Genomic DNA, 21,715 nt, shown 5'->3' on the forward strand with positions numbered 1-21,715 from the left:
CAGTCTTCGTACTCAAAAAATAAATAAACAATAGTAAAACCAAAAAACCCATTGCCATCAAGTCAATTCTGACTCATAGCTACCCTAAAGGACAGGGTAGAACTGCCCCATAGGGTTTCCAAAGAGCAACTGGTAGATTCGAACTGCCAACCTTTTTGTTTAGCAGCCATAGCTTTTAACCACTAAGGCACCAGGGTTTCCAATAAAAAATAAAGAAACCTCAAATCTAGGAATGACTCATCTTTGAAACCCAAGTCGTTATCTAGTTTAAGGCCAAAAACTTTGGGGGAACAATTGGGGAACAGAGGTGGCAGATATTGTTTGACACATGTGATCTTATCCACATCTCACCTCACCACTTAGAGGTGACTTTTATCATTGCCATTATACTATATTACTGATTTATGAATGAAGACATAAACCGTTAGAGAAAATAACCCAAAGCCAACCAAACCCAGTGCCATCGAGTCGATTCTGACTCATAGCGACCCTATAGGACAGAGTAGAACTGCCCCATAGGGTTTCCAAGGAGCGCCTGGCAGATTTGAACTGCTGACCCTTTGGTTAGCAGCTGTAGCACTTAACCACTGTGCCACCAGGGTTTAGAGAAAATAATAGTGAACATTTATTAGTGGAACACGAACTAGGTGCCAGGCATGGTGTCATTTGTTCCATCTGAGTATTCACCTTTAATCCACCAAAAAGTCCTGTAGAGACCGGGTGACAGCCACTGCTCATGCTTAGGTTGCTTCCTCCGCAACCATGCCTGACAAACCCGATATGGCTGGGATTGAGAAATTTGTTAAGTTGAAAATGAAGAAGACAGAAGGAAACGCCAGAGAAAAATCCACTACCTCCAAAAGAAATGACCCAACAGGAGAAACAAGCAGGCGAATCATAACGAGGCGATGCCACTAATATAGAGTGTACCTTCCACAAGCATTGCCTTATTTTCCTTCATTCAGCTGTTTAACTTTGTAAGATGTAAAGAGATGGGATCAAGTTTAGATGACTGTGCTGCCCCTTTTCACATCAAAGAATTGAGAACTACTGACAACAAAGGCCATGCCCACTGCTCCCATTGGCCTGTCTGGCTGGCAGAGCAGGGAAGGAACTTGTCTGTTGGTGAAGGAAGAAGCTGGGTGGGACGACTGTGAGCAAATATATATAGAAAAGCAAAGCTGGTCCCAGGTGTCCTGTAGGCGTAAAATGCGGCTTAATCACAGTGCCTTTTTGTGTGTGTGTGTCCAAAAGATTCTAATTCGCAGAATACACAATTTGTTTTAAATATGCAAATAAAACTTTTAAAACCTGAAAAAAAAAAATCCTGTAGGCTAGGTTATCTTACTGGCTTCTGTTTTCAGAGGCTGAGCCTCACGGGTCCACATTGGTAACCTAACCAGACCCAGCACCTGGACTTGAATTTGGAACTGACGCCAACACCCTGGTCCCAACTATTTCCCTCCCAGCTATAACCCACCAAATTCTCCAGAGCCTAAAATCTTCCTGTTGCTGTTTAATCAACTGCTGCAATACCAGCATTTTTTTTTTTTTGGCAAGCATATATACAAGTGAACACTATCCTAATAATTATAGGCTTATACTGATATTGGGTGCGAAAACTATAACATCATTTTGAATAAGAGTCAGGAGCTCTGAAAGGAATGTTCGGGACAGGGTAAAGCAGATATTTTTCTGTAACATTTTCAGCGAGAAAATTGTGAATTCACATGCCACCAGTCATGGGCAGAAGTGCAACAGGAAGTGAAGAAAAACGCCGCTTTAAATAATGCGGCCTACAGTACAAATTACTGCGTTGGGAATTCGTTTATTTCTGCTGTAGAACTGATCATTTGGACTATGTAGACGAGCCATGTAAAACATTACTAAAATTATTCTTGAGTCCCGGCTTTGGATCCCTAGAAAACACCAGGCAATTTGCCTGAGAATACATAGAAAACAGTTTTCAAAAGGTTTGGTCTGGGTTATTTTCCCCTCTGTTAAATATTAGCCTTTGAAATGAACCCAGCTGATCTGCGAACTAACACTTGCAAATTGTTGTGTTTTAATAAAGTGACAGACTGAGAGGGAAGCCACACAAGACCGGCTTATACTTCTGGAGCCGTTACAGGCCAGGAACATTGTGCAATAATGCCTTTTAAAAGAAGGGAGCCTCTTAGCGTTGTACCTTGCCTGGCAACAAATGTAGCCACTTATCCAAATGCAGGTGTAATTAGAATCTGTGAAAATGTACCATCAGACTCTCAAACCCCTGGTGCCATACTCAGTAAATTACAAGTTTTATGTCTGTAATATTTTCAGCCATTCTATTTAAATATGTAAACACATGAGCGTGCAGTGCTCTAGGAGACCTGGTCACATGCTATGGGAAGGAGAGGGTGGTCATTTTCAGGTTTCTGGAAGGCTCAGGGCACGGACTGCTGTTGGCAGAGGGCAGACCCAAGTGGGCTACTGTAGGGAAAACCCCTGGGCAACCGTGGAACACAGTAGAACTTGGAGCACCCAACTTGCAGTAGGTACCACTAGCAGCCATCATATCTGCTACGGCTTTAACCAGGGCTAACACAGACTCGTGCCTTGGTTTGTATAATTGCAGTAGAGCTTTATCAAGTCAGCTTGAAAGGACATTAATTTTTTAATCTAATATAGTGTGGCCAATACAAGAAAATTTTATGTAAAAACCCTTGTAAAAGTAGTAAAATTGGTATTTTTAATTAGTCAAACTGAGAATTAAATTACTTTAATATCCAATAAGAAAATAAATGTTTTACAATTTAATGGCAAAGCAGAGATCTTAAACTATATTGGGGGAAAACTATTTTCCATAGGCATTTTGCAGAAAATAAATTTTGTCTCCCCGCTTTGTGTCTGGCCATGGATTTTCGTGGTTCAGTGTATGAAGGTGATAGTATCTGTGTACTAGAAATGGGGGTGGGGGGTGGGGGGACTTGGTCTCCTTCCACACGAAGGGGCTCCTACTAGCATTTCTCCTTCGTTGCTTCCAGTGTTGTGATTTTTATTCCCTGGTGATATGTCTTAAAGAGATTTTAAATCTTAAAACATAGAAATGGGTACTGAAATTGAGAGCCGAAGTCTCAGCCAGTTGGTTATGATCTTTTAAAATAGATAATACAGACCTCTAGTGGTTGCAGTTTGAAAGCCTCTGCACAGAAAGCTAGCTGTGCGGGAAGCCCCGCGTTTTAAGGAGAGCAAAGTTGTTAGAATTACTCACATGGCAAAATTCACATATTTCATTGCAAAATTCACAAAATTCACCTTCGAGGGAGGGTAGAGCACTTCCCATCCTGTGAGACCCTCCTCAGTTCTTCTAAAACAAACAAGGACCCGGTGACCAAGGTTGGAGCAAGAAGTCTTCAGCAAATGGCCTCTGTATTGTTTTTCCTCTTGAAGATGAATATCACATTCATTGGTAATACAAATGGAGCCGACGGATGTTTGCATTATGTGAAATATATCTGACTTTCCTTTGTACATAGTTGTGCCCCATTGGGACTCTTCTTTCTCTATATTCTGTTGGCTCCCCAAGAACCCATGAAAGCTCAGGAGGCCCTCCCACAGTCCAGCCTGCCTATTCTGGTCTCAGGTTCTCTCCGTGGGCAGCCCCGCTTCAGAGGTGTAGACACAGTAGTTCTCCCTTCCACATGCAGGAGGAAGTTTATTTGATACATGGACAAACTTAGGAAATTACTAAATGCACCTCTGGATGAGTGCTTCTCAAACTTTGATACCCAAAACTCTCGGGGGATCCTGTTAAAATGCCGATTCCGATTCAGTAGGTGTGGGGTGGTGCCTGAGACTGTTTTGCTAATAAGATCCTAGACGATGACCAAGGTGTCCATCCAGGGACCATGCTGTATTTTTTTAATTACACTCTTGTTTTTACTGATTTTTGCATTTTCTTCTTTTTTTACTTTATGGCATGTCTTGAAATTTAATTGTTGGATTTATAAAATTCTCAAAGTTCTTTTTCATCAGACTATACCCAAATATCTCTGGCAACCGGTTATTAAAGTTTTTGAAAAATTGATCTTACATTTTAAAAATTGATTCATTGTTATCTGGTGAACTTGGTGAGTTCACAGAGGTTGAGAGGACCCCCTCTAAGCACTTGAAGGTATGTGCACTTGTAGCCAAAATTAAATATCTGAGTAGCCAGACTGGGAGAATGGACGGGATCCATCTGGTTTTGTGCATGCTGAAGACACATAGAACAATTATGAAGGACCCAAAGTAACATTCGCATGGTAAAATCAGGCAGAATAAAAAGCACTCACTGAAATCATAGTAGTCAACAAATCAGAATAAAACCTGGGGAAAACATATTTTTCAAACCAAATCTATTATGATTCCATCATCTAAATAACTTCATATCATAACACGTTGTGAACCTTAATTTTGAAATCCATAATTCTAGAACTTATGTCACGGGGTCGTCTTTAAAAATCTCTTGCAAACTTTTAACATCTAGTTTCAAATAAAAAATAATATACTAACAGGCCATGGCAAGAAGGGAGTACATAAATTATCATCATTGGCCTGCATGAATAGTAATTCACAGTTTTGGCTCAGACACGACTTAGATGAAATAATTAACTATGTACAGTACTTAACAATATAAAAGTAATTAATCTAGTTGCCTCATACTGGTTTGGCCTAAATAAACATGCAATAAAAAAAGCCATACGATTTTATTATTCTTTCGCTCCTATTGCTACTTCAGTAAGTTGGAATTTTAATATGTCAGAAGAAAGATATCTTTCCTTTAAAAAAAAATCATTTTCTTTTAAAATGTTAATATGCTGATGATAAGTGGAATGAGTTCCATATATTTATGACTGTGGGCAGATGTTCTCAATTAATAGTTTTTATACATTCTTTCTCCTTCACAGGAGTTTTGTGGAAATGATTGTGTATTTTAAATTAAGGTGTAAATAAGATTAAATGATTGATTTTTTTTTTTTAACTGCAAATCACATAAACTCTATGGACAATACTACAATTTTGTGGTGGTGTAGCTTTGGCAACATATTTCAAGTAAATCTGTGTTTTGCCTTATGGGTTCTGGGAGGAGGCAAGTTGCTTGTTTGGCCCAAAGGCCCATTACCAACAGGTCCACTGAGCAGTGATCCCTGAGGGATGGGAAACGAAGTAAGCTCGATGATTGCCCCACCTAGTTGCCTGGAGATCTTCCAGCATCATGCAGAGAAGGAGAGCCCAGGGAGAGCTCAGGGGTTGCCTGAGTTGAGGAGACAGAGCTGCGAGTCTGGAAAGGCCCAGGAGGCTAGAGTTGAGAGGACAGAGTACCAGAAGTAGAGAAGTGCACCAAGAAAGGACTCTAGAGATCTGCTGAGGGCCCCCTTGTGTTTTCATCGACACATGTGGGTGAGTAAATGTCCTAAGGCTGGGGAAAGAGCTACCAAAAAACAATTAGAGGGAACAATCCCAGAGACCGCACAGAACCAGAAATGGTTCCTGTTCCCACCAGCTGAGTGGAAACCTCATAATTATGGGCATCGGGTAATATACTCAGAAGGGTTTTGCCTCAGTGATGGGAAGAAGATGAGCCCTAGACTAACTGCTGCTGTGGTCCCACCTAATATAACAAAGCTGAAAAGCCAGACCTGAAAGGATCAAACTATTTGCAAGTAACTTAACTATTTCCCAGAACAAAGCTGGAACATTTTTGTAGGAGTACAAAGAATCCAACATCCAACAAGGTAACACTCACAAATTGATTGCATTGATTGGCATCCAATCAAAAATTACCAGACATGCAAAGAAATGGGAAAATACAACCCATACGGAGGAGGAAAAATTAGTCAATAGTAACAGACCCAAAAATGACACAGATGATGGGTCTAGTAGACAAGGACATTAAATAGTTACTATAACTGTATTTCATATGTTCAGGAAGCTAGAGCAAACCTGAACATATTGAGTAGAGATAAGGAAGATACAAAAGCATTGAACTTCTAGAGATGAAAATTGCAGTGTTTGGGATGAAAACTCAAACCAAGACTTCTGATTTAAGGCAGTGTTCCTTTTACTGCCTTCCACTATTTATCCCTAAGTGCTAAGTTTGCTCTCAGAAGTTTTGCTTAATACTAAAATAAATGCCCGTATGAATGCTTCCTTTCAAGAGGGATTAGCAGCTGAAGAGGAGCCTTGGTGGCACGTGGTTTGTACCCACCAGCTGCTCCATGAGAGAAGGTGTGACAGTCTACTTCTGTAAAGATTACAGCTTTGGAAACCCTATGGGGCTGTTCTACTCTGCCCTTTACTGTCCGTATGAGTCAGAATTGACTTGATGGCAACAGGTAGCAGCTAAAGATAACACAGTTTCTGAGGCACATTCCCCATCTCACTCTGAGCTCTCCTGGTCTGCATCTAGCTCATGGAGCAGACGCTACCTCATTCTGTGGGCTGACACTCCTTCACTTTAGCACAAGGATTCCTCTGTGAGTAGCTGCCAGTGGTTCCCAACATAGCACCTTATGAGTTCTAAGAAAGTTTACATTTTCAGACCACCATTTTCCATCTTTGTTCTCAACCTGCAGACTCTATGGTTTGAAAAAAGTGTGAAATTTGATCTCTTCACATGAAATGCAATTAAAATGGAAGTTAGCATTGCTGCAGTTCCCACCCTTCTCATCCAGTGTACTAAGTATAGAATAACGAACCATGTTCTTCCAGACGAACAGAATTCAGAATATGCTCATGAGAGCTAAACTTTTTCCAGCAAAGCTGGAAAATCAATTTACTTGCACAGGACGTTTTATTAGGGCTAGAATCCTAAGCTGTGTACATGCTAGCCAAGTGCTACTGTTAATCAGAAACCCCTCATATCCATGCAGTATTAACTATGTGTAATCCTTTCAATGCAACTGCCTAATCAGGAGTAGATATGTTGTCTTCATATGTTTTTTTTCTGAGTTCCCAAACCTGCAGTATGGAAACCCTGGTGACACAGTGGTTAAGAGCTACATCTGGTAACCAAAAGGTCAGTGATTCGAATTCACCAGACACACCTTGGAAACTCATCCCCTTTCACTATTAACAATTCTTGAGTGGTAGATATTTGTTGAATAAGTGTCAAAGCAATATGCAAGAATACCCAAATATCACAGGTTCTATGCTGGAGATATCACCAGTGAAATACAGCAATAGCTCTAAAAGCATATCAGTATCTTTTTACCGTATAGAAAAATGGAAGGGAAAAATTAAGTTGTGGCAAATAATGAAGTGGGGGTGTGGGAGGGAAGAGTCCAGTCTGCCATTCTGAGCTAATTCTCAGAACTGAGCCAGGTTCGTCTTGTGTACCTGCAGATGGGGTAGCTCAGCTGTGTGAGACCAGGGATGGACGATAACCTCATCACATCTCTGTTTTCCCACCACCCCCAACTCCTCCACCTGTCAGTCTGTCGCACTGTGGTGGCTTACATGTGGATAAGATGCTGGATGCTATGCCACCAGTATTTCAAATACCAGCAGGCACCACAGTGGACAGGCTTCAGCAAAGCTTCCAGACTAAGACAGACTAGGAGGAAAGGCTTGGTGGTCTGCTTCCAAAAACTAGCCAGTGAAAACACTATGGATCACAACAGAATATTGTCCTGTATAGTGCTGGAAGATGAGCCCCCTAGCTTGGAAAGCACACCAAATACACAGTGGCCACAAAAATGGACTCATGTATATTGACAATCATGAAGAGGTGGAGGACTGGGCAACGTTTCATTCTGTTGTACGCTGGGTCGCCATGTGTCAGAGCCGACTTGACGGCAACTAACAACAAGCAATACTAACTCCTCAGTCATGGATCGTTATTGAATATGGAGATACAAGAAGGGGCGTCTAACAATCGAGAGTAAAAAAACCAAAAAACCTCTTGCCATCGAGTCAATTCTGACTCATAGCAACCCCACAGGACAGAGCAGAACTGCCCCATAGGGTTTCCAAGGAGCGCCTGGTGGATTCGAACTGCCAACCTTTTGGTTAGCAGCCATAGCTCTTAACCACTACGCTACCAGGGTTTCCAAAAATCAAGCATATACATCAAGTGTTTATCGTGGTGTAGAAAACAGGAGTGGGATCTGCAGCATTTGGTGGAGGCTTGTAGTCTGTTTTCTCAATTGTAAAATTAGGTGATTGATCTGGATCCTAAATTGAAAATTAGAAGCCCTTGGACTAAATCTGGTTTGCAGAAGAGTTCTGTTTAGCTCCATACTGTATTTTATTTTTTCATTTGCATAACTTGAAAGCACTTCAAAATAGGAGATTTCATGTAAGTTTTAAAATTTCCAACTTATTTTCAAAAATAAGCCTATATCCCCCCTCGAGCCCCACTATGATTGGCTGGAGCTGAGAATCAAATCCCCAGCCCAGGGAGAAGGCAAGGGCCCTCCATTCACCACTGTAGTTCTTTACCCGCCTGTGACTCCCAGTCCCTGTATATGTTTCGGTATGAACCCTGAAGCATATAATTTCTAGGGACCATTCCAGCAATAAAATGCTATGAATCTCTGATTTAAACTATTTGAACAGAAGCAAAAGACTATTGGGAATAGTAGTTTAACTACATTATAGGTTATAATAGACTTTCCTTGGATAATCGGACCACCAAAACACTGTTTATGATATAGTCGTCATGTATGTTTACAGGGACAAAGAGCACACATAAATATTCCTGTATTTCTCAGAACAATAGCAGTAAGTTTGACCCAGAAATTTCTGTGATATCCTGATCCACCCTGACATGAAGTTACTCTCCAAACCTAAATTGAAAGTCCTTAAATTGCAGAGTGTTTTTTTTTGTAAAGACAAATCTGAGTGTGTTGGTATAACCCAAAGAAACCATGTAATTTATCTAGGGAAGGGCTCTAAGCTGTTTACATGCCTTATGTAAACAGCTGTGGCTTTTGGAATGGACTGATATCTAAAACATTTTCTCTTAATTGGAGCCCTTCATATCAAACCAAGAAACTTGTTGCCACGAAGTCAATTCCGACTCATAGCGACCCTATAGGACAGAGTAGAACTGCCCTATAGGGTTTCCAAGGAGCAGCTGGTGGATTCGAACTGCCGACCTTGTGGTTAGCAGCCGAGCTCTTAATCACTGCACCACCAGATATCCAAAATTATTACCATATTATGTTATTCTCACAAAGTTCTAATGAATTTCACAAATCTGCTGGCTCCATTCTGAGTATAAAAATATTCAGCCTAATTTGTTTTTCTATTATTTTATATAGTAATAAAATAACACCAAAAATGTTATTACCAGAAACAATACAGTGTTGTATAATTATTAGAAAGTGAATCTCATGGAATCATATTAAAGAACAACAATTACCACATTTTAACTCAAATAATTCAAACAGGAGACTTATATGAATACTAGGGGAGATGTTGGCAGTGAAATTTCTTTCTATGAATCCTGCATTTTTTAGGAAATTTTTTTGCCATTTAATTAGTTGAGGTAGGATTCACCAACCAAAGGTCTATAGTGTAACATTTTTCCTCCAAGAACTTAAAATATTCTCAAAACCATCTGACTCCACTTCAGATGATAAACATATCATTAACCTTTTTCTTAAAAACAGATACTTGAAATTGTTTTATGGAATTAATAAATTCTGTCACCACATGGTATTGCATTGATAGGGCTTCTCACATTGTTCCAATCAATTTCTAGGGTATATGTAATAATGTGACAAATTACACATATATAAAGTAAAATTGTATGGGGTAAGTTGGTGTATGTATAGGGCCATATGGATATACAGAATATATATACAGGCAGTCCCCAGGTTACAAATGAGATCTGTTCCTGTATCTTTTTTAAGTTGAATTTGTTTGTTTCTTTCTTTGTTTATTCTTCCTTTAATGCAAGAAAAGGCTCAAAGTCTTTTCAAACATTTAAAAGCTCCACAGGAAGCAAGTGTAGGTGATCATGAGGAAGAGTTTGTGGCAAGTAGGGATGGATTCAACTGTTCAAAGGGAGGGCAAGTTTACATAACATTAAAGGACAAGCAGGAGTTGTCCCTAAGTTGGATGTTCGTCATCTCTGGGACTGCCTCTATAAATATACAATCTCATGTCCCATAATTTTTGTTTGGACGACGTCTGACCACATATACATCCATGGTCCCATACGGTTAAAATCTAGTTCAGAAATCTTGATCTGAGAATGGGATGCAGCAGACATAACTGGACATAGCAAACATAACAGCTTCTTGCACACAACACATTTACCTCACGTCTCTTGTATACAGAGCAGTTGAGCGGGCAGGCATACAATGGTACAGTACACTATGGTATCCCATACAACTTTGCTAAGTACAGGCAGTCCTAGATTATGAATGAGTTCTGTTCCGAAATTTGTCTTTAAGTCGAATTTGTATGTAAGTCGGAACAAGTAGGTACAGTTCGTATCTAACGTCAGTTTCTCAAATGTTTGTCTTAGTATGTAGTATATATAGTGTACCTTTCTATCCATAAAAAGCATTAAAGAAATACTTCCAGATACACGAAAACATCTTTAACCTAATAACACAGTGACAATAATGTTCTCATGCACGTCACAAAGTAGTACCCATTATTAGAAATCATTGTACGTACCTCGAATTTTTAATATAATAGGCTTTACAGGGATTGGTTCAGGACTACAGGTTGTACATAAGACAGACATTAATAACCCGGGGACTGCCTTATATAATACAATTTTTGCTCAAACACCTAAATCACGTAACGTCCTATTGCACAGAATGTATTGTGGATGTTGGAAATCCTGGTGGCTTAGTGGATGAGTGCTACAGCTGTTCACCAAAAGGTCAACAGTTCGAATCCACCAGGTGCTCCCAGTGGGTTTGGCTTTGGGTTTTATCATGGATATTAAGCAACACTTAACTGAGAGAGAGAGAAAATAAATACATGTGTAATAGTAATAAGAATAGGTAACACTTTTTGAGTGCTTAATACACAGCAATGTTTTTTCAATCTTTATTTTTTTAACTCATATTTTATTTAACTCTCATTCTAACAGTACAAAGTAGGTTTTAATCCCCTTTTTACAGATGAGTAGACTAAAGGTTCAGGGAAGGTCAGTGACTTGGCCAGTTTCACAACTAGTCAGGAGTGGAGTCAGGATCTGACCTTTGTGACTGCAAAGATTATCTTTTGTTTTGTTTTTTCCTATGATGTCAGCGTGGCAGTAGGCTCTGCTGAATTATAATGTTCCCTTTTAAGATTCTAAGTGCTAAATACATATTTCTTGGCATACAGATTAGCTTTCATTTATTAAATGGGTTTTTATTTTATATAGTGTATCCATACTAACAAGGAACCCTGGTGGCACAGTTAAGCCCTCGGCTGCTAACTGAAAGGTTGGTGGTTCAAACCCAACCAGAGCTCCACGGGAGAAAGATCTGGCAATCTACTTCCATAAAGATTATAGCCAAGAAAGCCCTATGGATTCTACCCTGTCACATGGGGTCACTATGAGTTGACATCGACTCAACAGCACTTAACAACAACATCCATGCTGGAAAAAGGGGGGTATATTATCTTTGGAGGAAATTATTTTAAACACTATCTTACAACAGTCTTCCAAGGGCCAGGTTATCACAGTATTAATCCCATTTGTTAGATCAAAGCCCAAGGAAGGTTTAATGATTTCCCTGAGGTCTCAGTTCCTAGACAGGCAAAGAAAAAGCCCTCCAGTCGCCAGCCCCCAATTCTAGGCTGGTGCTTCCTCTGAGTTGTTTCCCCTGCTAAATGCTGCAGAGGAGTCCTGGTGTCTTAGCGGTTAAGCGCTCACCTGCTAACCCAAAGGTCAGCAGTTCGAACCCACCAGCCACTCCAAGGGAGGAAGATGTAGCAGTCTAGTCCCGTAAAGATTACAGCCTTGGAAACCCTATGGGGCAGTTCTGCTCTGTCCTGCAGGGTCGCTCTGAGTCGGCATCGACTGGAGGGAAAAAAAAAAAGTGAGTGGCAAATACTGCAGTAAACCAATTGCTACTCCCCCACTTCTTCAGTCAAGCCACTCGTTTACTCATTGCCATGGGTTTTGTGTGTTAAGATTCCTTATCAGCATGCACCATATCTTTTCATTCCTAATTCTGACTGTTTCCATCCGATTGTTTATTTTGCACTTTATGGGCTTTTTCTTCATTTCTGTTGTCTCCTGATTACCTAAGAAAGGCTCATGTGCATCTTCTGAAAGTCCTGATATTGTTAATGAAAAGACCTTCTAAGTGACCTTGTTTGTCTCCATGGAGTTGCATATCATGACTACCAATGCCTCACTGAAATGTTACCCATTTGGCATCAGTCTACAGAAAAGGCTGAGCTCTGTGATCAAAAGTGCAGTGTAGTGATCAGAAGTGCAGAGATTAAAGTTCTTAATGGGAAAGGGGGCGCTGTGTAGTTTCCTCAGGCTTAGGTGGTCTTTCAAACTTTACCATGCTTTTCATCCAGAACTAGTCTATAAGAAATTTGTAAGGAAAATAGCACAGGAACAACAAAAAAAAAAACCTAAAACTTTAGGTCATAGAATTTTATACAGAGAACTCTATTAGTATAGCTTCTTAGAGACCTTTTTCCAGAAATGTTCTGCCTTGGCTACAAAGAGAACTATCCTGTCCCCTTATGAAGGTACCTGGGTGGTATAAATGGTTTGCTCTCAGCTACTAACCAAAACGTTCGCGGTTCAAACCCACCCAGCGGCACCATGGAAGAACCAAAAAAAAAACCAAACCCACTGTCATCGAGTCAGTTCCGACTCATAGCAACCCTACAGGACAGAGCAGAACTGCCCCATACAGTTTCCAAAGAGCACCTGGTGGATTTGAACTGCTGGCCTTTTGGTTAGCAGCTATAGCTCTTAACCACTATGCACCAGGGTTTCCACCATGGAAGAAAGGCCTGGTGATCTGCTTCTGTAAGGATTAGTTAAGAAAACCCTATGGAGCAGTTCAGCTCTGTAACACGTGGGTCGCCATGAGTCGGAATCAACTTGATGGCATCGGGTTTTGGTTTCATGTCCTTATGGGTCAGAAGAGCAGTTTGGTAGAGGAGGCAAGTAATAGAGAAAGGTGCTAATTAACTGAAACACTTTGGTTCCCAAAACTTCTAGAAAGTATTGTTTATAACTAGGTATGTTTATCCTCTCACTTTACTTTGTTTAATTCTAATGAATCCTTGATGACATTTTGTATTTAATGTGTTGTTACATACAGAAGAAGTACCTAATGTGAATGCGAGGCGGAATTTAAATTCAGATGTTGCAGCTGTTGTTGTTAGGTGCCGTCGAGTCGATTCTGACTCATAGCAACCCTATGCGCAACAGAACGAAACACTGCCTGGTCCTTACAATCGTTGCTATGCTTGAGCTCATTGTTGCAGCCACTGTGTCAATCCACCTCGTTGAGGGTCTTCCTCTTTTCCGCTGACCCTGTACTGTGCCAAGCATGATGTCCTTCTCCAGGGACTGATCCCTTCTGACAACATGTCCAAAGTATGTAAGATGCAGTCTCACCATCCTTGCTTCTAAGGAGCATTCTGGTTGTACTTCTTCCAAGAGAGATTTGTTCGTTCTTTTGGCAGTCCATGGTATATTCGATATTCTTCGCCAGCACCACAATTCAAAGGCGTCAGTTCTTCTTCGGTCTTCCTTATTTGTTGTCCAGCTTTCACAAGCATGCGATGTGATCGAAAATACCATGGCTTGGGTCAGGCACACCTTAGTCTTCAAGGTGACATCTTTGCTCTTCAACACTTTGAAGAGATCCTTTGCAGCAGAGGTACTCAATGCAATGAGTTGTTTGATTTCTTGATTGCTGCTTCCATAGTTGTTTATTGTGGATCCAAGTAAAATGAAATCCTTGGCAACTTCAATCTTTTCTCCATTTATCATGATGTTGCTCATTGGTCCAGTTGTGAGGATTTTTGTTTTATGTTGAGGTGCAAGCCATACTGAAGGCTGTGGTCTTTGATCATCATTAGTAAGTGCTTCAAGTCCTTTTCACTTTCAGCAAGCAAGGTGGTGTCATCTGCATAACGCAGATTGTTAGTGAGTCTTCCTCCAATCCTGATGCCCCGTTCTTCTTCATATAGTCCAGCTTCTCGGATTATTTGCTCAGCATACAGATTGAATAGGTGTGGTGAGAGGATACAACCCTGACGCACACCTTTCCTGACTTTAAACCAATCAGTATCCCCTGTTCTATCTGAACAACTGCCTCTTGATCTATGTAAAGGTTCCTCACGAGCACAATTAAGTGTTCTGGAATTCCCATTCTTCACAATGTTACCATAATTTGTTATGATACACACAGTTCCTTTGCATAGTCAACAAAACACAGGTAAACATCCTTCTGGTATCCTCTGCTTTCAGCCAGGATCCATCTGACATCAGCAATGACATCCCTAGTTTCACATCCTCTTCTGAAACCGGCCTGAATTTCTGGCAGTTCCCTGTTGATACGCTGCCCCAGCCATTTTTGAATGATCTTCAGCAAAATTTTGCTTGCATGTGATATTAATGATATTGTTCTATAATTTCCACATTCGGTTGGATCACCTTTCTTGAGAATAGGCATAAATATGGATCTTTTCCAGTCAGTGGGCCAGGAAGCTGTCTTCCATATTTCTTGGCATAGATGAACGAGCACCTCCAGCACTGCATCTGTTTGTTGAAACATCTCAATTGATATTCCATCAATTCCTGGAGCCTTGGTTTTCACCAATGCCTTCAGAGCAGCCTGGACTTCTTCCTTCAGTACCATTGGTTCCTGATCGTATGCTACCTCTTGAAATGGCTGAACATCAACAAATTCTTTTTGGTATAACGACTCTGTGTATTCCTTCCATCTTCTTTTGATGCTTCCTGCATCTTTTAATATCTTCCCCATAGACTCCTTCACTATTGCAACTCGAGGCTTGAATTTTTTCTTCAGATCTTTCGGTTTTTTCTGTGTGTTCCATCTGGACCTCGCCAGATGGAACACACAAAAATCAAATAGACTACATCTATGGAAAGAGATGATGGAAAAGCTCAATATCATGACTCAGAACAAGGCCAGGGCCCGAATGTGGAACAGACCATCAATTGCTCACATGCAAGTTCAAGCTGAAACTGAAGAAAATCAGAGCAAGTCCACGAGAGCTGAAATATGACCTTGAGTATATGCCACCTGAATTTAGAGATCATCGCAAGAACAGATTTGACGCATTGAACACTAGTGACCGGAGACCAGATGAGTTGTGGAATGACATGAAGGACATCATACATGAAGAAAGCAAGAGGTCATTGAAAAGACAAGAAAGAAAGAAAAGACCAAGATAGATGTCAGAGGAGACTCTGCAACTTGCTCACGAATATCGAGCAGCTAAATCAAAAGGAAGAAATAAAGTAAAAGAACTGAACAGAAGATTTCAAAGGGCGGCTCAAGAAGACAAAGTATTATAAAGACATGTGCAAAGAGCTGGAGATAGAAAACCAAAGCTGAAAGAACTGAAGAAAGATATTGCAGAATATTGCAGAGTCAGTCTAAATACCCAGAAGCCTGATGTGGATAGAGTCCCTCTGGCCCTCAGCCAGACTCTGTTCGTGGGACTGTGCCACCAGAGGGCAGGGTTTGACTTCTGGACACTCTGGTCTCCTCCCTCCAGGGGAGACCTTGGGGTCGCCACAAAAGCCATCACATTCTTGAAAGCTTTTTAATGAATCTAAGCTCAAACTCCCTCTTCTGGAGTACTTGTGCAGAATCCTGGAGCTCTGGAAAATGCTTAGAGAAGGTAATTTCTAGAATGATCTGACACAACAGATATTGAATCAACTTAGAGTCTCAGAGCTCTTCTTACTAAGTACTTCACGTGACCTTGGACTTTTGAGTGTTAACTGACAGGATTTTATCTTTCAAGGGACCCATAGTTTTCCTGAGAAGATATAAGTACAGGTAGTCCCCGAATTATGATGTGTTCGAGTTACGACAAACCTCACTGATAACCATCTTTTTTTTTTGTATATCTTGTAAGTTAGTAATATGTACTACATACAGTGTTGTAGCGCATAATTTGTTAATGTTATCATTCTCAGATGTTCAATGTTATGATTTATGAGGATAGTGATAATAAAAGGCAATAATAATGAAAACTTTTTAAAAAACAAGGTATTCGACTTACTTCAGAACCAACTTACGATGGCGTTGTCAGAACAGAGCCCTGTCCTAAGTCAGGGACTACCTGTACAATACATGACAGAAAGGTCGCCAGTAAAATGCACTGTACAGTTAAATTATGCCACAAAAATAAAAGCTAGAAATTACAAAGGATTTAAAAAAAAAAAAAAAAAAAGGAAGCCCCTTAACATTTTGGGATGGATAATTATTTGTTGTGGGGGCCTGTTCTGTACATTGTAAGATGATTTGCAGTATCCCTGATCTCTACCCACTGGATACCAGTTACACTGCACTCTTTATCCTCCCCCGCCAGCCTTTGTGAGAACCATGAACATCCCCCATTAGACCAGTATGGAACCCTGGTGGTGCAGTTGTTAAGAGGTGACTGTTAACCAAAAGGTCAGATGTTCAAATCCACCAGCCACTCCTTGGAAACCTTATGGGGCAGTTCTGCTCTGTCCTGTAGAGTTGCTGTGAGTTGGAATCAACTCAGTGGCAACGGGGTTTCCTTCTTTCCTTCCTTCCTTACTCCCTCCCTCCCTTCCTTTTTTAGAGGAGTATGAAGAGATGACCTTACCAAAAAAAAAAAAAAAAGTTGAGCCTTAAAACTAATTATGGAAGGCCAAAATATAAGAACCTGGTCTCTAAGCCTCAGTTTCCTCATCTAAAGAATGGAATAATGGTGCTGTCCCTCATAGAGCTCTCATAGAGGTGAAAGCGATTAGCACAATACTAGGCATGTGATGAGCACTCACTAATCATAAATAATAAATCATAAAATTAACATAAATGTTATTTTGGTCATTATTAAGCAAATATTATAAGGGTTTTAGATGAATCAGGTACCAACAGAAACACAAGAGAGTCGAGAACAATTGCCCATTAAATAAGCTGAATTAAAGACTTGCATGCCACTTTGTACGGGAGTTGTGCAGCTGAAAAGTTGTCCATAGACATTTTCCCCTTGGGGATAGCGAACCATTTCAAGGACGTTCTGTCTCCCTTTTCATGAGGCCAAAGGACAGGAGCTCCTGAAGCCCTAGCATCTGATGAGCTCTCAATGATCCAGAAATAAACTTTCAAGTGCTTTGGGGGATGTCTGTATGTAAAGAAATTGTATGTAAATATTCTCTAAATGGAGACTTTAGAATGATAACTCACTTCCACTCTCTTGATTTGTAAGCCTTACCTCTCTTACTGGAGATAAGAACCAAAACAAATGAGTGAGAAAAAAATGAACTGTTTCAAAGAGCCATGCCAGCTTCCCGTCTTCTGCTGAAACGGAGTAACTGCAGAGATTTTGAACTTGCTGAGGAACGTGGGCCTTCTTCAGCTAAAAATATTTGTTTATAAAAACCAGAAGATGTTAGATATTTCTCTTGCACTGGCTTATGATTTGAAATTTCTGCTGGCTTACGTGAAATTGAGCTCTCCTATTTCCTGCTGTGGGGTTCCCTCCCTCTGACCACAATTGCTTTCGGATTGGAGGCTTGTAACTTTGAGGACAAGAACAGAGTCGGCTCAGTTCCCTGGAAGAACGAGAGCAGAGTGATAATATCTCAGTGAAGAAAGGGAAGCACTAAGGGGCCACTGGCAGCAAAGTTAGGAGGAGTGGAGTTGACGTTGACCATTGCTGACCTGAACAGTTTTGTTGCTGGTAATAAAGCAGCAATAGCTGGCTCAAAGTGATGGTGAGAAAAAGAAGTCGCTATGGCAACGTTAAAAACAAGAGGAGATGGTAGTTTTGGTGTGGCAGAGAAGGTTCACAGATACTCTCCTTGCCCTTACGAAGTGGCTGCTGTACGAGAAATGTGTTGCTTCACTGCAAAGCCTTCTGTGCAGAAACGCCCTATTTCCACTTTACAAACCAAGGTCTGCATTTTATTTTACATTTAGAGGAGAAACGAATTATCAGAAGGCAATGTCGTGCATTATCTTAGGCAACTGCCTTGGAAAGAGTTCATTTTTGTCTCCCGCTCAGACTGCACACGTATACTGGGGATATATTTTAATTTCAAATCTGATGTGTGACATCTGGTAACTCATTTATTGCTAATGAAGTTTTCACAGGAAACAGCAGTCACCGGTATCTCATCTTAGTTTTCAGTTGGCAAAGTGTTGTTTACCTTTTATTGGCCCAGCATCCGTGCCTCTTATCACACAGGCTGTTTAATTAGAAAGCACGACTAGCCCAAGGTAGAACATGAATGGCATGGTAAATCATGGTAGATGGAATGGTGTAACATTTTATTACCATCAATACTGTGGTATCATTGTAATTTATTTTACATACATATATATGTATATATAAATATATATATATGTACATACAGAGGCAGATTATCCAATAGGCAAGGTAAGCACAGTGCTACAAACCAAAAAAAAAAAAACCAAACCCACTGCCATCAAATCGATTCCAACTCATAACAACCCTATAAGACAGAGTAGAACTGCCCCATAGAATTTCCAAGGAGCGCCTGGCAGGTTTGAACTGCCAGCCTGTTGGTTAGCAGCCATAGCACTTAACCACTACACCACCAGGGTTTCCAACAGTGCTGCAAGGTAAGCACTATGCATACCTTGCCTACCAGATCGTCTGTAGTGAACGCTTTCATATGGGTTTCACCACCTCTTTGATCTTTGAAATTGTTCACTATGGTTTAGTAAGTAAGCACAAGTAAGCCCGTGCTTACCTTGCTTCCTGGGTCATTTGCCCCATCAGGGATTGTAAATTTGAAAAGATGCTTTGATTCTGTGGGGTTCAGAGAGAGACAGATGGCAGCCATACCTAGAAACAGAGTCTTTGATGTGGTGAAACGGTTCACTACAGATGATCTGATAGGCAAGGTAAGCACTGTGTTTACCTTGCCTATTGGATTATCCACCCCGTGTGTGTGTCAAACACACACACACACACACAGATACACACCACACACACAAGAGAATTATCAGAGCTGGCAAAAACTGTCCAGTCTGAGTATCTTGTCAACAGTGCATTTTAGCCTCCCCATCTTTGAGCCTTTCATCTTCTTCCAGTTGCAGTATCACGTGCAGTTTCCCAATCTCTCTTTTCCAGATTTGCTTGCAGGGGGGAAATAGTCACTCACACCATAGTGTGAATTTAATAACATCAACAGAATTCCCAAAGTTCATAGCATCTACACATACATGATCTCATCTGATTTTCCCAACAGTGTTGTGAGCCAGGCAGGGCAAATACTACATCATCATCAATAATCAGGGATGGATTACCCAATAAGCAAGGTGCACATGGGCTTCCTTGCGCTTACTTACTAATCTGTAGTGCACAGTTTCATCTGTTTTTCACATCTTTGATGTGGTGATGCCCATGCGAAATTGTGCACTACAGCTTAGTAAGCACAGTTAAGCCTGTGTGTGCCTGGCTTACGGTATGCCCATGTGTACCTTGCTTACTGGTTAATGTGCCCCTGTCAATATCATTATTATCATCATTTTTCAGCTCAAGAAAAATGAGTCACAGATTAAGTGAAAAGCTAAGATCCCACAGCTCGTAAGAGGTAAATCATGGGATTGATTCAGATGGTTGGTTCCCATCACCATGTTCTTCCCGCCACCTTATTCTGGCTGTCATCTGGGTCATTGTGTTCTTTTCCCAGGTAGATCTTAGTTGTAATGATGGCATGGAGGTAAAGTATTTCCTGCCTGACCCCATCTGTGAGTAGGTACAAGGGGTAATTTACTAGATGACATCCTGTTGGGTGCCCCTCAACTACACTAGCCCCAACTGTTGAAAAGAAATAAATGAATGAGTAATTCTCAAGGTGCACTTGGGAGTTTGCCATCTCTACCACAGTGTTTGATACCTTATAAGGGCCAAATGGAGCCCTGGTGGTACAGTGGTTAAGAGCTCAGGCTGCTAACCAAAAGGTCAACAGTCTGAATCCACCAGCTGCTCCTTGGAAATCCTATGGGGCAGTTCTGCTCTGTCCTGTAGGGTCACTATGAGTTGGAATCAACGGTATTATGTTTGGCTTTTGTTCGTTTGTTGTAAGGGCCAAATGAAAACATTTCATTGTAGCTGAGAATATTTCTGTTGTTTGTTTTATTTAGTTTTGGTATTAACCATGGGCTATCAACATTTAGGAAACTCTGGTGGTATAGTGGTTAAGCATTATGGCTGCTAACCAAAAGGTCAGCAGTTCGAATCCACCAGCTGCTCCTTGGAAACTATGGGGCAGTTCTACTCTGTCCTACAGGGTCTCTATGAGTCGGAATCAACTTGACAGCAATGGGTTTGGTTTTGGGGGGTTTTATCAACATTAAAGCCAGGGTTTCAAGTTAAGATGCCTATAAAACCCATTGCCATGAAGTCAATTCCAACTCATAGCAACCCTACAAGAACTATAAGTTTCCAAGGCTATATATAATCTTTACAGAAGCAGACTGCCACATCTTTCTTCTGCAGAATGGCCAGCGAATTGAAACTACCATCTTTTTGTTTAGCAGCTGAGCGCTTAACCGCTATGCCACGAGGGCTCCTTCAAGATGTCTTTGGTGCAATGGTTTGCTAACACTAGTATGCATCAGAGTCTCCTGGAGGCCTCACTGGCACACAGCTTGCTGGACCCCACCCACAGAGTTTCTGGTTCTGCAGGCCTGAAGTGGGGCCTGACCTGCCTGAGATTTACGTTTCTAATTCTAACAGATTCTCTGGTAATACTAATGCTGCTATTCAAGGGCCATACTTGGCTTAAACATTGGCAGAGGGGCCAGGTAGGTGACTTAACTACTGATGCTGTGTTTCCAACATGGTGGCCAGCCACAGGTAGTGATCGAATGCCTAATCATTAATCCCAATTGAGATACACTCTAAGTAAAAATTACACTCCGGATTTTGAAGTCTTGGTACCAAAATAAAATAAAATATCTCAAATTTTTTAATATTGAATACATAATGAAATAGCAGTATTTGTGATACATGGACTCAAATAAAAATGTATTATCGAAGTTAATTTCATCTGTTTCTTTTTACTTTTTTAATGTGACCACTAGAAAAATGTGTGTCTTGTAGTTGGCTGGCCTTGTATTTCTGTTAGACAGCACAGACCTAAAGAGTAACACAGTAGGGAATGGTAGGGTTTATGGAACTGAAAAGGATTCAGATCCCAAAAACCAAGGACACTTTAGGGGCAGAAAACGTGCCTGTTGGTCAGATTTGATCTGAGGCCTCCAATTTATACCCAGACATTTGTTACCACAGAATGAAATGTAGGCGCTATACAATATATGCCATTTCACCTTTCTTTCAGCCTTAATCAAGTATCTGCTGAAGACTCTTGAAATAGAAGCATTACATTCTAATAATGAAAATATTTCTGCTGAATTTCTGAATGAAAAAATTCCATGACCCTTTTGAAGTTCTGGGCTGTCATTCCTTAAACTCATTTCACTTACCCTTGAATTATACAAAGGTTGTGTTTTCAGAGTGCTTTTCTATCTTCCATAAAAGACCT

At 40.7% G+C, this 21,715-nt stretch overlaps 1 protein-coding gene and 1 pseudogene across 1 annotated transcript in view; both read left to right on the plus strand.

Moving 5' to 3' along the window:
* AGTR1 (angiotensin II receptor type 1) overlaps window positions 1-21,715 on the plus strand; it is a 45,063-nt gene that overhangs the window by 11,447 nt on the left and 11,901 nt on the right. The gene's annotated exons all lie outside the window — the stretch shown is intronic.
* Window positions 562-2,087, plus strand: LOC135228550 (thymosin beta-4-like; annotated as a pseudogene).

Source organism: Loxodonta africana, chromosome 23 (assembly GCF_030014295.1).
Source record: "Loxodonta africana isolate mLoxAfr1 chromosome 23, mLoxAfr1.hap2, whole genome shotgun sequence".
NCBI classification, from domain to species: Eukaryota; Metazoa; Chordata; class Mammalia; order Proboscidea; family Elephantidae; genus Loxodonta; species Loxodonta africana.